Source organism: Vicugna pacos, chromosome 23, assembly GCF_048564905.1.
Source record: "Vicugna pacos chromosome 23, VicPac4, whole genome shotgun sequence".
NCBI classification, from domain to species: Eukaryota; Metazoa; Chordata; class Mammalia; order Artiodactyla; family Camelidae; genus Vicugna; species Vicugna pacos.
Window position 1 is genome coordinate 28,473,893 of NC_133009.1, and position 17,420 is coordinate 28,491,312.

General features: G+C 37.1%; 1 protein-coding gene across 1 annotated transcript in view; it reads left to right on the top strand.

Annotated features, from left to right (window-relative positions):
• Positions 1–17,420, top strand: part of USH2A (usherin) — a 698,253-nt gene that overhangs the window by 263,001 nt on the left and 417,832 nt on the right. The window lies entirely within an intron of this gene.

Here is a 17,420-nt window from a genome sequence, read left to right on the forward strand (position 1 = left end):
AGAGCAGTAGTGTACAACTACTGTTTTCATCTTCTCAGTACTCTATTTCTTTTTTTTAAATTTTGATGGGATCTCTTTAATCCCCCCAAATTTAAAGAGTTCCCCAAATGATAAGTTCCCCCCACAAAATAGAAGTCCCACAGCTTCAACAGCGAAAGCTGTCCTGGTTTCTTTAAGGCACAGTGACTGAAGAACCTCAGATGAACCCAGTGTGTAGAGCAACTTGGCATCTTGGGTACAAATGTTTGATAAATCCAGTTTACCACATGACGTGATTTTCTGGCTACCGGAGAAATTTTGTCACTCTGCTTACAAATTGTCTTAAGTTGAGTGTATTCCCTGAAATTAAGGTTTTCCCCCATCATATAATCAGTGTTTTAAAAATAATACCAGACTTTTGTGTTTGTGTGGTTTGGGGAGTGGGAACATATGAGGCATGTTTTCCTAATTATGAAATTGCTGTCAAACGGGTCCAAAAAGCAGATGCACTTTGCAAACTAGAGGTTGAATCCAAGGATTCTATGGCTCTGAAATGGCTCCTCTTTTGGCCACCATTGCAGCCTTTTTTTGAATCAGCTACAGCTATCCTGATGGCTAGATTGTGACCCACCAGTTTGAGAATACAACTCTTACTGGCCGGAGAACGAGAGCTAAGCTAAGTCATTTAAAAGTCGATGCCTCTGTGCTACTGGGGGTGACCACCCTTCACGCCCACCTTGCTTTAGCATACTTCCTTACTTGCCATCCATTCTTGACACCCCCATTTCAGAATTGTTACAGACACAGTGTCTGTTTAATTACAGTGAAGTCAGGCAGTGATTTGTGAACAAGTTTGGTTATTTCTGAAGGTAATAGAATCCATTTTATGGACAAAATGTTGCATTTTAGCCACAAATACTGACACTGAATTGTATTCAGTGTTGATAAAAGAAGTACACAATGAAAAATTTGTCTGTTAGGTGGACAATTTTTATCTGGTTTTTTATTTCTCCTTCAAAGATAGACTGAATTGGATTGTCAAAACTGGTTTTATAGGAACCCAAATGCACTATGTTTATAATCTTTAAATGCAAGTTGCCATGAAATCCTTTTATCAAACTAATACAGTTAACTCAATTGGAATTTCAGGGTTTTCTGTTTTATTTCTTTAAAGTGAATATTCCTTCCTCTGTCCTGCTCCCCGAGACACTGCTCGCCTCTCCATGTTAATTAATTGATATTGTTTCCTAAATTTATCTCTTCTCTTCATTTCTTTCTCCTTTGTCTATTGGAATATAGTTTTAACGGTTTTTGCATGTGAAATCACTCTTTCTTCAAACATGGGCAACTTCCCTTTGTTTTTATAAAGGATAGAAAAAACATGAGAGGAATTTTCAAAACTTTTATATTCTACATATTTTGGTTTAGAAATTAATCTCTTTATTGGGTCTTATACCTTAAGACTCGAAAGAGTTGTTTTCACAAAGCACAGAAAACAGGTTTTGTTTTTAATTATTTATAGCTCTCGGTGTTTCTGAGTCAAAACAATTCTGCATCAGTGTTCACAGGCAAGACAGAGTACAATACAGAGCAGACATCCTTTCAGCAATGTGATAGATCCAATCATCTGATTCATTATAATACAAATATTGTAATCAATCATAATATTCAGTGTTCCATAAATCCACAATTCTGTGAAAAGGATAGGAAAAAAAAGGAATTAAGCTATCAGTGAGTTTACTGAAAAAGGAAAAGAGATTTCCTGATTATCATCATTCAGAATTAGTCAGACATATACATGGTAATCATTCATATTTTAAGCAATAATATGAAAATCAACATACATCCCTGAAAGGAATAACTTTTTTTTTCCCTAAGATGTGGGAAAAAAATAGACCTATGTGCTAATTTAATTCCCTTGTAAGTTAATGATCTAATGGCTTTCTGGAGCATTAAATAGGAATGAATATTGCAGTATCGTTTTTATGCCTGAGCCCTAGCAGAAGAGCTTACATTTAATATTGCCTCTTACTTCCTACCCTGAGCCCAGACTTTCTGCTCCCTCAGCTCCTGGTTGCTTGGCTGAGGGAAGTGATCATCAGTCCACAGTCACAATCAGGAGCCATGTCCCTTGTACTCTTGTTTTCTGAGCCCTGAAACCCTTTTGCTTCATACAGCTTCTCCATCTTGAGTCCTGTCAGAAACCCCCATCTCTGGTGACTTCCACTTGTGTTTTTTTGGTCTAAATTCCCCAAGTTCATCTACCCCTCTAAGTAGATAGACTTTGAGACTTCCCAGCTGGGCATGATTTGAGTAGGTAACAGAGCTGGTTCTCTTGACACAAACGATCTAGCCCATAGAGTGTATTTGACTTTTCCCAAACTGCTTTTCCATGGAACAGTAGCCTGAATGCAAAATATATTTAATATGTCAAAATAAATTTAGAAAACATTGTGTGGCATCAAATTAGCCCACTTTTTTTGCCATTGTCATTTTTGTTAACACTGTTGCATGATTTCTTACGTTATTTAATACGCAAGTAAACAGTCAACTGTGAATTTAAAAGAGTGAGCATTTGCTACATTGCACTGACCTTGAAACTTTTTCTTCCCACACCCCTACCACTGCATGTACCTTAACGTTCCATTTAGCAGGGTTCCATATATAAATGTTTTGGAAATTTGAGGATGGAGGTATGTTCTTTTTCCCATTAAAATTGAATTCTCAGCCCACTGGGAGAGAAAGCACACTAAGCTTTTATCAGTCTTTAACATTTTAACATGGATTATCGACATTTTACTCTTTCTGGATTATAAGCAGTTGAGAGTAGGCTTTCATTAAGGGGAGAAGAGATGGTCTGAAGTGCCGTGTATCCCTCAGGAATTTCCAAGTGGAATACCATCGTGCGTGTTCCCAGGCCAGCAGAGGACAGCATGGTGCAGTGCAGGGGCGTAGCAGGGCTGCTGACATTAATTATGTCGGAAACTATGTTTGCTTCAGTTTCTTCTGTGAGAACAGAAGAAATCGACTGGGTGGTGGCGATCATCTACCTTTTGGCTCTAATATTGCCGTGAATCTGGTCACCGTGATAGCCAAAGGTGGGGACTGAGAGTTGTGAAAAAGGGAGGCCAGAAAAAGCAGGGTTGGAAGTGAGTGGTGCATCGGTGATGGTTGTCCTGTCCTGGCTCTGCAGGAGTTTGTGATCGTCATCTCCCAAAGCCCCGGTTTCACAAAAAGCTATGGAGAGTTTTCAGACCCCACTGCCGCAGAGACCACAAATATTCGTAAGATAGATACAACATGTGTATGACGTATGTCCATCCTTTTTTTTTTTTTCCTGAGTCTAAACAAAGGAGTTGGAAATAAGATAAAGCCACTGGATGAATGATTGTAAGAAAGCAAAATGTCCTAAGTATGAGTGTTAAGATTTAAATGTATTTCTTCTTATTTTTGAAAAGTCAGTCTTCCAAGTCAAATGACTGGAAAGACATGTAAGATAATGCCCCTTCTCTCAAAATTTAGGATAAGAGAAGTAAGTAATATATAAACACAGAAAATAAAATGTATGCTATCACAGTCAAAGGAATGAGTAGTGGTAGGTAGAGTGGTTGCAGACCTGGGTTCTAGAGTTTCTGGTCCAGATTCCTGGGTTGAATTCCCTGGGTTCAGATTCCATCACTAACACCTTACTAAGTCCTTGTAACTCTCTTATCCTCTGTTACACATTTCGATTCTGTCATGTATAAAATAGTGGTGATGATGGTAAATGCCATGCCTGTCTGATAGAGCCATTGTGACAAGAAAGAAATTAATGTGTAAAGCATCTAGAAGAGTGCCTGACATGTGATAACACATATAGTGTTCACTGCTGTTAACAGCAAATTACATCCAGTTCGAATTATCAAAGGAGGCTTTGGAAAGAAGGTGGCAGTGAGATAATCTTTAAACAGGTGAATTTTTACAGATACAAGTGGACTGAGCATGGTATTCTTGGGAGAGGATCAATTGTGGAGAAAAGCATCAAGATGAGAAATGAAAGGGCAAGTTTGAGAAACAGCAGCCCTCTCAGTTTGGATATGGCATGACCCTATACTGATCATGTTGCCTGTTTTGTGGGAAAATAGTAGGACATGATTCTTGGGAAGGTAGAGTTTGTAAGTTTTTGAAAGATAGAAAGAGGGGTTTCCATCTTAACTTGGTTTCAAATGGGGTTTGGTCAATGTTGGCTCAAGAGTGTGATATGAGAGACACTGTAACTTTGCAAATGTAATCTCAGAGTAGTTTTCTATGCTATATTTTTTTAGACAGTCAATTATCTTACAGTAAAAAAAAATCCTTAGACTTGAGTCAGAAAAAATGGATTCATATCAATCCTTTTTACCTTTAGAATTAAACACTCAGTGCCTCAGCATCTTAATCTTTCATGTAGGGAAAGCAGTGTCTAAATCACAATTGTATTTTAGGATTGAATAAATAGGTGAAAAAGCACCTAATGCAGTGCTGGGCTTATGTAGATATTTAATCAGTTTTTAGCTATATGATATTATCTCATCAAAACAAGTGGAGAAAAATCTTTTACTGTAAGATCCTCATAAAATCCACCTACAGTCCTCCCATGATAGTCAATTCATCAGACTGTTTAATGTGCTGTTCAGATTTTTGGACCCAAAGTTGTCAACATTAAACATCCCATCCCATTCTAGGTTATGTTGAAGTTCCCCAAAGTTCCCAGAGTCCCTGAGGTTATCCATCTTAAGTTGCATCTTCTGGGTTGACAACTACAGAAAATTTAAAAATACGCTGACTTCTGAATTGGCCTCTTTCTCTTAGCATATAGGTAGCAAATGTGGTTGACAGTTGTCTTCCAACCATTCTTCGGCCATGCTGATGCTCTGTGATGGCTCCAAGGAAAGGACCAGAAACCACCCCACAAATAAAAGGAAAACTAATAAAAGAATGCAGAATAACTGACAGTTTTGCTACAACAGCGTTTAGTTTGCATTATTTGATGCTTATTCTTCCCTCATTGATTTTTAGGTACGCTGAGTCTTTGTTTGAATTCTTTTAGTTTTAGATTGAGAAGTGATGTATCATGTGAGTACTCTTCCAGAATCACCTCTGTTATTTTGTCAGTGGCGTGCGGCACAGATGGATATTAGGAGGTCTCTGTATTAATGCCAGCAGTAGAGGTGGTAATGCTGTCCTGAGTGCTTTTTCATGAAACAAATCAGATAAAGAAGAGAAAGCATTGCCAAGGCTGGCCGGGACGGATGAAGTGGATCCAATAATATACGTCTCGATGGATACATATGGATGATTCAGTACCGTGTGACCTTTCCTTGCAAACTCACTCACAGGAAACATACTCTTAACGGGGTGCCGAGAAGATCGTTCTCTGCTCCCCACTCACTTCCTTGGAAGGAAACAGTATTCTCTGCATCTCAGTTGTCCAGTAAATACTTTGTAAAAAGAATTTGGCCAGGAATAAAGAATTTTAATTCTATTACCATTAAAAAGGGTTCAACTCTAGCCTAAATCTTCCCTCCTTTTACTCTGACCCATTTATTTCTCTTGAAATATACTGTTCATACAAAAAAAAAAAATACTATGACTGCCAGTGCGTCTCAAAAAGTTAACAGTAACAATTTGAACTGTTCAGAGACCCAAGCACTTTAAATATTTCTTAATTCAAATTGCCTCTATGGTGACACACATCCACAGCTAAGATAGTTACGTCTGAAAACTGTTAAGCTTACTTTTCTGCAGTTCCACTGCATTGGCGTGGTAAGAGCTATAAATTTATGGATTCAGTTATTTCAGACATTCATTGTAGAATCAGAACTTATTCCAGCTAATCACATGATTGTGAAATGTATTTCCTATATGACTTTGGATTATTATAATAGAAACAGTAGTTTCTAAATAACTGTCCACACAGATTAACCAAATGAAATACTGCCTGGAAAAGGTTTCAACTTTAAGTAAAATTGTTTCATCAAATTTGGTAAGATGATCATGGATGAGATGTACTATGAGTGTGACGTGGCATTATTTTTTTGTAGCAATAGGGAACCTCATTTTTTTGTAGGCTAGCTAAAAAAATAACTTGTTTCAGTTAGACATAATCTCTTGGCCTCAATATTCTTTTACATTAAATGGGATAGAATAATTATTGTAAAAATTAATGATTCAGTACCTATACCAAGAATCATGTCTGACACATAGCAGTGGCGCAACAGGTTGTACTGGGGAAAAGGAGGCCTTTACAGCTGTTTCATGCGTGTTCAGTGAAAGACCCTTTTGTCAGTATCAGCAGGACTCCCAGAGGGACTTCTCCAAAAAACAGATATGTGTGTTCATCCTTATATTGCATTTTTAATTGGACAAGGGAAAAGACACCAAGACACATTTTTAAATGTATATTTCCAAAGTGGCCAACATTAACGCAACATACTTCCTTTTTGAATTGGCTGAACTGGCAGCTGTCTGTGATGAAAGACCTAAGCCACGCTCAGATGATGTCAACCCGATGCCAAACAGCTAATCGAATTAAGCCCTGTGGGAGAGACCAGCTAATCCCACCCTGCTTTCTCAGATGAGGAAACAGAGGCCAGGACATGTACAGTGATGTGTTTCCATCAGGGCAGGGTCTGAGTGATGATCATAGATTCCAGCCTAGTGATTTTTTTTCTATCGCATCTCTTTGGCTAGAAATTTGGTTTCCCATGGCTACAGGATTGAAGAGGTGAAACCATCAGTAAAACATCACTGATAATTTAACAACGTGCTTATCCAGAGATTACCTTCTACTGCAAGTTAGGCCACTTGGAATATGGTTGAAAATGTGGTTTGGGGCCAAAAGGCCACTGGACAATCAAAGTAGATATTTGAAACTAACCTGCTAAAACTTATACAATATTCAGTGTAATCTTCAGTCATTTTGCTCTTAACTGTTTCCCTAGTTTTCTCTATGTGTACCCCATTTCCTCTTACTTTAGAGAAAATTCTGACATCTTGTTTCTAGGAACATGGCAGACTAGAAGCTCATGGCACCAAGGGTAGGGAGAAAGGAGCTAATCAGGGCTTTCCCGATAGGAGATGGGAAATGGATATTGCTTAAGAACAAGATGACATTTAGTGATCTTTCTGGCTAACCCAATCTGTGAGTTTTGTTTTTCGGTTTAAATAAAACCTGATTCAATGGTAACAAATCCTCAAAAAACATAGATATCCTATTTAATTCTTACATGTCTAGAGCCATTTTAATATTAAGGCTCAAGACATCCTAGTTATACCATTTTGATCCAAGACAGTATAAAAATGGTTGTCTGTATGTTAGCATATCAAACCACAGAAAGATTAAAGTATGTTCACCATATTCTAGAAAACAGGGAAAGATGTGATACATTTTATAGAATTTTTATTACAAGAGTTACAGTAATTTTTGTTTTTAAAACAATGAACTCCTGCTAACTGGAAACCTAGGCGTGCAGATTGCCTTGTACCCTGATGATGCCAGATAAATGAGGTCTTACTATCCACCATCTCTCAGTAGAGACAAGAAAAACTCTTCTCTCCACTGGTCACCCTTAATTAAACTGAGGTTTTGTGTGTCTCTTCAAGAGAAGGTCACCATGTCGAGAATAATGAGGGGAAACAGCATTGTGAACATTACTGGGTGAGGTGTGGTATATTTCTTACTTTAATTATTGTCTCCTTGTTTGAATCATTAGCATTTGGCAGATTTGTTGCTGACTTTGTTGTTCTGATTTAAAACTTGTTATTAGGTTGAATATGTTCTTATCTTGCTCTTATATTTCTGCCATGACTTGCATTTCTTGCTGAGTTTCTGACTTGAATTGCTTTTTTTTTTTTTGCTGAGCTGTGCTTTGTCTGGTTGTGCTTGCATTTCTATCTGGAGGTAGTTTCCCCGTCTTATTCTTCTTGCTTAATTTCTAGTTTGGTCTATTGTATTCCTCTGGGCTGTTCATTAGCTTTTTTTTTAAGTTATTCCCGTTTATTATACACAATCCCTAATCAATATGCTTCCTGGCTTGTTGCAGGAATTCCAAGTTACTGTGTCTTCTGTCGGCCTTGCTCCTGCCTGAGAGGGGTTTCTGTGCTTTGGCTAATGTGCTGTTGTCTAAATTTGCAGTGTTTCAGCTCATTACACTGACTTTAATTTTGATGTATTTGTATTTTATCCAGTTCAAGTCATGTTTCTTTCCTCTATCAATTTAATTAGTTTCTGTCCAGGCAGCATTGTGTTTATACAATTGCTGCTAAAGCGACAAAAGGTTTCTATTTAAATTACCACCCAGAACATCAGCAGTTCAGCCTGAAAGATACTCTGAACACCTCTGATTGACGTCTTACCTTTGTGTGGGAAAGGAAATCCAGAAACTTGAGGAGGTCTCCTTTAGAGAACCTAGTCAAGCCTGGTTTATAGCTGTGGAGTCATCGATGGAGGAATGAGTTTAGGGCTCTGGGGGTCACTGTCCTTCTCTGTAAGAAAAGAATATATGACCAGTTTCTCTCCCGTACAACTCATGTCTTTACAGCAGGAAAGAAAATTTTACTTAGGTGTTTCATTTATATTTAACTTGACTACCCAAGCTCCACCTCTCATCTTCCTGTGTAGGTATAGATGTGATCTGTCAGTTCCTGGGTTTGAATCTTGATCCTTCTCTAGTAGTTTTGCATTTGACTTTGTAAGTCAGCAACATTGATTGCATTTCCGTTGTGTTCACGGTAATACAGCAACTGATGTTAAAAACAAATGATTGGGGAATCAGGGGAGCTCTTCCTGTTTTTGAAAGTTTCCAATAAAAGGAAAACAGGGCAAAGTATATGAGAAGTACATCTTTGAAAAGAGAAACAGTGAAACAGGGCAATAAATCCATGGTTGGTTATTTCTAGCGTTTAGTCTGCACACCTCTTACAGGCAAAACAATTGCAGTATGCTTGGAAATGCTCAGGAGACAGAGGCTTAGCAGGTGCCCTGAACATGTGTCATGGATAAATGGTCCACGAATTTGTTCAGCCGGTGCACTCTCACCTCCGTTGCCTGGTCCTGCTTTACATGGACATGTAAAGTACATGTACTTAACATGCACACACAAGAACTTACTCTTTACCTACCCTGTTTATAATATTCTGCGTTTCCCTCCATGACCAGTTGAGTCCCTCTGCTCATCAATGCGGTGCTATTTACTAAGGAGAAGAAAAAAAAAAGATTTTTTTTTAAATGATGTCAGCACTTAAGTTTTGGTAGGTGCATTTTCTCTAGTGCTGGACAATTTCTCTGGGCCTCCAGGTTCTCATCTGTATAATAGGGATAAATGTGAGACAGAAACAAAGTAACAGTTCCAAAGTGTTCAGCTTAGAGCGTGTCACAAGGTGAGGGCCTTGTCAGGGCAAGTGATTTTCCTTTTGCTCTCGTCCGTGGTAGTCATCTTGCTCCATCAAAGAAAACTAAATTTCGGGCCTATTTCATAGCTGAGATTACTAGGACATATGACCTGAGCACATGTGACCTTGACAGGAAATGGTTTTCCATAGCCTGTCGCATCGCAGGAGACTGGCAGCGGCTCTGATTCCTGGGCTCTGTGCCCTCCTCTTGCCAGGGCTGGAGCCGCTTCACCTTTCCCTCAAGGCTCATCCTATCCCAGCCCCTACGGCCAGTGCTAAAGTCACCTGCACGGTGCAGACTCTTGCTTTAAGATTCGCAGGACATCAGTCCTGCTGAAGAAGCTGGCCGTGATGTTGTGCACACTTTTGGCAAAGAGTCTCCTAGCACCTTCCCTAGACCCGCCCCTGCCGCTCCATCCCCTTTCTCTGTGCTGTAATCCACTCCCGCGGTGTTCTTGGAAACCTGCCCTCTACCCTAGAGCATGGGATGCTATCCGGCTCCTGCCAGGATGCCCTCTGAGATTTAAGTCTGCTGTGCACTCTTCCTGGGGTTCTGAATTCCTACTGCATGCACAGCCTGGTGCCAAATTGTGCTGGCTTGTCTGGCCTTCCAAGTTCCCCCTCTTCATATATAAACACGGTTGTGCTTGTCTGTCCAGACCTCTCTACGTCAGCCCCATCTTTTCTTCCTTCCTTTAGCCATTGCCCCTCTGATCTGTCCCTGGCATGATATGAGCACCAGCTTATTGCTCTGCCCTGCCCATGCAATTAGAAGCCATCCTTTTCCCTGAGCTTCTGGCTGGGCATTCAGACTACCTTCCCACCCATGTAAATACGTGTACGTGGAGCTTGGCCTTCTATTCCGGATCTGATCTGCTGTGCTGGACGGCTTTGCTCCGTGATTGCATGCAGGCTTCACACAGGTTGACAAAGCATTATGGCTGTGCTTCGTGACAACCTACATCTTCTTTATGTTTGTGTTTGTGGTCCTTTTTGTGACAGTTCCTTTTAGATCAAGATGCTTTTTCATGTCGCCCTCTGGGCACAGTAGATCATCACTGGAATGGATTCAGTATGAACTTACCTTATCCCAAATGATGCTCAATATTGAACAACATTGTGGCCAACAGTCAGGACAGGAGACAGCTAAAGGTTGCCGGATTTTTATGAACTATAAAACAGTGAACACTCTTATAATGAAGCATCTACATAAAACTGTATAACACGTGAGTTTCTTATTCCTCAAATAGTCTAATTGATTGTTCATTGGGCTCACTCAGCCAAAAGTAGAGAGAAACTTTGTACAGACATCATTAGTTTTTCTCCATTTAGAGATTAATCATGAAGAGCTCTGGCTCTTTAATTCTGTAATTTGTATATTTAATGGGCTGCTACAGAATCTATGACAGTAATTAGCATAGCCTGAAAACTCATTAATACGCAACAACATGATTAATGCAGCATTAATGCAAACATGACTGAAGTTATTTGGGTTATGTAGTAAGAAGATTAAAGCTAAAATGTCCTGTTTGTTTTACCAGTGGCGAGTATAATAGGGTGGCAAAGTAAAATAAAATAAAAACAGGTATCAAATTAGTTGTTTTAAAACAGGTGAAAAAAACAGCAAAATTTAAATCAAGGTGACTTCCTTTTTCACTCAGCTCTAAAACTTAGGGCATAAGATATTCTATATTTTTCTACTTATTCATAAATTTTTCATGGGGGGAGGATACAGATCAGTGGTAGAGTACATGCTTCACATGCTTGAGGTCCTGGGTTCAAGACCCAGTATTTCCATTAAAAAAAAAATAATAATGCATGAGTAAATAAATCTGATTACTTCCTCCCCCCAAAAAAATCTTTAAAAAAGTACATTTATCATTACTAGAGGTAAAGTTCCTTCAACCTTTTGGTTTAACCTAATTAATCTTTTAACAGATTTAACATCATATTATTACTTACAACAAAAAATCTTCGAATTATACCAATCTTTGGCCAGTACATTGCACACTTGTTTGGAAACTAATGTACATGATTGGCTTTGACAAATAATTAAAAGATCTGTTGCTAATTATGTGAAAGTTGCATACTATGCCCTCTTCTCACGGTTAGCATCTTAAGTCGATGTTCAATACTTTGTAAGAGACTATCTTTTTAATTCTATGTATTTTAACAAAACTAGGTATTTCATATATTATATGTTAAGTAATGAAATATTCAGTAGCATTTTGGGGGGTGAAACTGTAGAAGTCTTGCTCATTATTCTTGCTCTCACATGCACTCATGTTGAAAACCTTTTTCTTCTATTTAATATAATCTGCATTATTAGCCACCCTAAGCTTTAAATGACTCATTTCTCAATCTTGTAGTCAAATGTCAAGAGTCATTTATAGTGTCTGACACAAAACTTGCATTTTCAGGTCAAGCAATCTTGAAAGACTAAAAAAAAATGTGTATCAGTTTCTTGTGCTTGTTTTCTTTTAAATCTATAGTAAGAAAATGTGATTTTTTTTTCAGTAAAAAAATCAAATGAATGTATACTAGGTCCTGGGCTCTTGGCCGAGCCTTGAGGAGGCAGAGTGAATCCGTCATGCACTTGACAATAACCATGTTGTAGAGGAGAAGCTCCTTTCCACCTAAGGATTTCAACAGATGAGAATAAAACTGCACTATAGGAAAAAAGCAAATACTGCTACCAACAGATGGTGCTACTAGTGGCTTGAATCATGACTATTTGTGGAACCAATGGATTTGCTAACAGACTTTCAAAGGGTGGTAGTCTTATAAGGAGAGAGGCCTCTGTAAATGCAATAAAGTGGTCCACATGCTCAGTTTTCTTTAACTGGGAGTCTCATCAAAGTCTCTGTAAAATGTCTTGAAGATCCTGTGTATAGACTATTCACTTAACTCAAATATATCTTTCACACAAATTCACATGTGTGAAATTAAATTGTACTAGAAATTTAAAGCAACACATTTAGAGGAGAACTGGTCTGTATATATAATCTGTACAATATTATATTTGGCTAGCCAACTGATACTTATAAAACTTAGCAAGTAAAAAACTTAGCAAGCAAATTGTACCAAAATATACCAGCTTTCTACTTACTTTTAAAAGGGAGGACCTAGAAACAGAGAGAAAATGCATCATTGGGTAAAATCATTTGCCTCTAATGTTTTATTTCACCTCTATGGTTTTTAGTGTACTAGGGGAACTGTTTAATCAGACCATTACCAAATTGAAGAAATGGCTACTTAGAGATTAGTGGACTATTTAGCGATGGAGTTTTGGAGAGCTTCTTTTTATAAATAAGCTTTCTTTGAATAGTTTGTATAAAACCACCTGAATAAATGATATGGAACAGAATCTATCTGCTGCACAATGTTCTCAGTCATTTCTTTATTTCTGTATAGTGATGAAACGACCAACTTTTCTAGACTGTAGCCAGTCCTTTTTTTTTAAAAAAAACTGCAGACTTGTGTATCCTATGTTTATACCACCATTAACAGTGTTTCCAATCACTGGTTCAGAAAAATGGAACTATGAGACATTTTTTTTCCTGAATTGAACACAGCCAAGACTTTAATACTTGTAGAGAATTTTTTTTTTGTCTGTAGATATACTCCAGGGGCCCATTGTTGAGGTCTTTAAAAGGTGATAAAAGGATGAATTGATGCATTCATTATTGAAGAGTGGTGTCATAGTTAGCCAAGGAATGTCCCAGGAGAACTTGGAGATCAGGAATGGTTTTTGGCCTGGATCTTGGGAAAGCCAGGAAGAAATATGTCGACTAAAGATGAAAACAAAAAACAAGTATCCTCTCTAAACTCTTAGTTCTTAAGGGTTCGTCAGTTGCCACATCTTTTCTGTATTATTATCCCCCACGATGTGAGCCGTCTGTAGGAGACACTCAGTATCCATTTCCTCAATAGAGTAAGAACTTACTATAATTTTATACAGAAATGCAACTGTGTTATAGTAAAGGACTGTGCGCCTGTGAGAAGTTGGGCTGTGAGAAGGTTGTGTAGTGAGGACGCTGAGGCTTTTGTTCTCACACACAGACCCTGAGATCGCTCAGTGGAAGGACCCCTTTCCTTCTCGGAGTTGTACAGGGATTCAAGGTGTGTCTAGTTATAAGCTTTATGTTTTATAAAGTGGAAAATAAGGGTTTGATATAGCCCTCTGCTGTTAATACCAAATCAAGGGCCTCTGAAAGCAAGCAAAATCAATGGACTTTAATAATAAATAATAGCTAATACTTACCCTGGGCCAAACGGTTCTAAGTGCTTTATACATGTTAACTCCGTATTCCATCCTCCCAAGAACCTTGTGAAACAAGAAACCGTCATCATCCCCATTTACACATGAAGAAATTAGGTACAGAAAGGTTAAGTAATTTGTCCAAGGACACACATAAATTAAGTTCTAGAGCTGGTATTGGAATCCAGGCAGTATGGTTCTAGCATTTTTTAAAATTTAATTTTATTTTTTATTGAAGTATTCATTGGTTTACAGTGTTGTATTAATTTCTGATGTACCGCATAGTGATTCAGTCATACATGTATACATGTATATTCCTTTTCATACTCTTTACCATTATATGTTATTACAAGCTATTGAGTAGAGTTCCCTGTGCTGTGCAGTAGGACCTTGCTGTTTATCTATTTTATATCTAGTAGTCTGTATCTTCTAGCATCTATTTTTAATCACTAGGCCACAGGTTCCTTCTTCTTTGGAATTACACTAAAGAAATGTCTTAACAAAATGGTGTAGGTCTTTTGGAAGGAAAAAAAAAAGAAGAGATTGAACTCTTTCAGTGCTGTAAGCTGGGAAACAGAGGGAGGGCTGGCCAGGCCGCTGCGTCCAATTTAGCCAGCTAGAGGATGAGTCCTGTCCTGGGCCCTTTTCAGTATCTGGTAGATGCCCTCAGTTCCTTTCTATGCTCTAATTTTCTCGATACTTTCTCCAAAAGAGGTTAATATATTTTAAATAGTTTAATTGAGAAGCTATGCAATTATATTACCTGATTAAAACATTAAGAAGTTCATTCACAAGTAGTTTGGTCTGCATGTAGGCAAACATGTCTCTGATTTTTAAAATAGGTTTGACTTTTCTTTCTTTTTTTCTGAATTGAATTTCCCTAATATTTTACTATCATAATGATAAAAGTCTTAGAAATGAATTAATAATCAAATCCAAATATATGCATTGTTACCAGGCAGATCAATTGCTCTCAATTCCCATAATAGTGTGAACTAAAGAAAATGAAATGTTGTAGCGAGAGTGGACTCAGTTATGAATAAGGATTCGCTTCATGACTTCAGTAACAGTGATGATACAATGACACGGGCTGCTAAAAGGATCATGGGGCTTCACTCTCTCTTTGACATGCAACTGTAGGAATTCTAGTGTTTTCAAAACATATTTTCGGAGATAATAAATACTGCAGTCTGATCACATCACATTTGTAGCTTAGATACTCCTTGGCCTGAAAGGAAAAGACTGGTCCCTTTTAGTAAAATACCCTTCCTCTCAGGAGAGTCCCCCAAAATGCCATGGTAGTAAAACACTTGTTCCTTAAACACACCATGGTTGCCCAAACTGTAGATGACCAAAGTCAAGGTGTGATTCTAGGCAGCCAACAGAGCTCTCCCTTTGCCCTGCTTCTGACAAGCGAGGTAAAGTCAGGTACGACAAGGAAGGACTGGCCATGGGTTGCTTGGTTATGCTAAATCGGCTTCCATGAATCTTCAGGCGTATCTCCTTTCTTCCCATTCTTGATGTATATGAGAGGTGGTATGAAGTGATTATGCCAAAATTAGGTGTGTGATGAAGTGTTGATCTACAGGAGGCCCCTAAGCCCTTGGGTTGCTCTTTGTCTTTGTTCTTCATTTGTCACAATTTTAGAAGTAATAACTCCTTTCTCTTGGATTCCCTTACTCTTAAAAGCGGGATTCTCCTATATAAGAACTATAATGTGATTATAGCATTATCTTCAAAATATTGTCAGAATCAGAAGTGGACATTTTCAGTTCATTCTGAACTAACAATGTATTATTTGAAAGTGCAACAAGAAAAAAAGTTTTATTTTATTACATTTCTGGGATTCTACTTTGCTCCAGATGGGTCTGAAATGTTTTAATATTGGTCCAGTTGCTTGGGTCAACTGAGATTGTTAGTAAAGAGGCTTTGGTGTAGAACTTCCAAAGCAGGTTTCTTTAATGCAGCATGGGGTCGTTGAACACTTTCAGCCATTAGACTTGACATGAAAGACACTAAATCATTTCAAGGTCAAGGTCAGTCAGAAATTGTACTAATGCTGCAAGTGAGTGGAATTTAATTGTTTTTCCACAACGCTTGTTTTATAAAATAAAACATAGCATGTTTTAGTATATTTTGTGTATTTAGAATATTTAAAATAAACTTTTGAAGTCCCTTTTATTTGACATGAATTAGTATAAATTTAATTCTGTAAAACACATATGCATATATGTATATATATGTCTGCAGCTGTATATATGAATTATATATGTATATTCATGCACCTAGATTTTTTTGTGAAGTATAAAGCATAAAAGTAGAACTGACGTGCTTTATAAATATATGCCCAAAAGTTTATTTTTTCAATTGTATAGGAACAAAAACTAAATAATGATACAGATTCATTTTATTAAAGAATATTTTCATAAATACATTTTTCTTTAGCCTAAGTTTAAACACTTTATTTGATAGAGCCAGCTATTAAAATACCAACCGTTTTATAAGATGTCAAGGTAAAACATATTATTTGTTTTAGGAACCAAAATAAATGCTGAATTTTCTATATTTTTGCTCTATAAAATGATTGAGTATTATGTATAGATTCCAGTTCACAATCCAATTCTCATTAAATGGATTTCAGTTCATATTTTAGATTATCATGACTTTCATCCAGTATACCACAGTTTTCTAAAACGTATTTATATAGTAGATGAAATATAACTGCTAAGGTGATTGTAATTGAATATATATAATATATATAAAAACAAAGGATGGCAATTTACAATTATTGATTATTTGTAGAAGTGTTTTTGAGTAAGAATAGTATCTTCCTCATAATATACTTGTCTTTCCTGTGAAATTCTGATTTTGTATTAATGATTGCATAAATATTTTGGTGTGCAGGCTGCAATTGGAGGAATAATATAAAGGTGGACAGATGGAGAAGTAGATACAAATGTAGGCAGATTTATGTAAATAGGTTGATCTATTTACGTGTGTGTGTAGGTAAAAATGTTTACCTAACACTTCATGCAATATAGGCCTATATTTGTAATTAAGATAAAAGCTACTCAGAAGAGGAAATAATCTGAGATGTTCTTTGGTGATACTGATTACGTTTTATTTATATCATTTGACTTGTTGATTGCTTTTGGTAATAGAGTATTCATACTTTGGTGGTTCTTTCTGTGGGGAATTCTATTTTTCTATAGTTTACTAGTCACCTAAATATTTGACTACTTTTTCTCACTTTTATCCTGAAGTTCCCTCAGTATTTGAGATGCATCATAGTCATGTTTAGCTCTGTCTGCATTCCACAGAATAGCAACTCAGGAGATACATTTTGAGAGAAGGAATTATAGTGTTTTAAAAATCAGTGAGAAGCATAGTTATCTAAAACAATAGATAATAATTGGACAGACTAACAGTCACCATTCTCGTTAGTGGTTAAAAAACTGTATTAATTCATATTAACTCAGGAACAATAAATAATGCTTATCATCTTTACTTTTATTTAATATTATTCTGAAAAATACAGCCCATGTGTTAAGATAGAAGTAAAAGGTGGGACTGCTGGAAAAGTACAGGTAAAATTATTAGTTTTCTTTTCCAGAAAATATAAGTGTATATCTAAAAAAAAAAAAAGGAGAGAACACAAAAACCATTATAAATAATATAGTTAATTAAAAATAAATGTACTAAAATATTTTTCTATGATCAGTAATAACAGATCTAAAAATGATCTTATGTGTAATGGAAATAGAATATA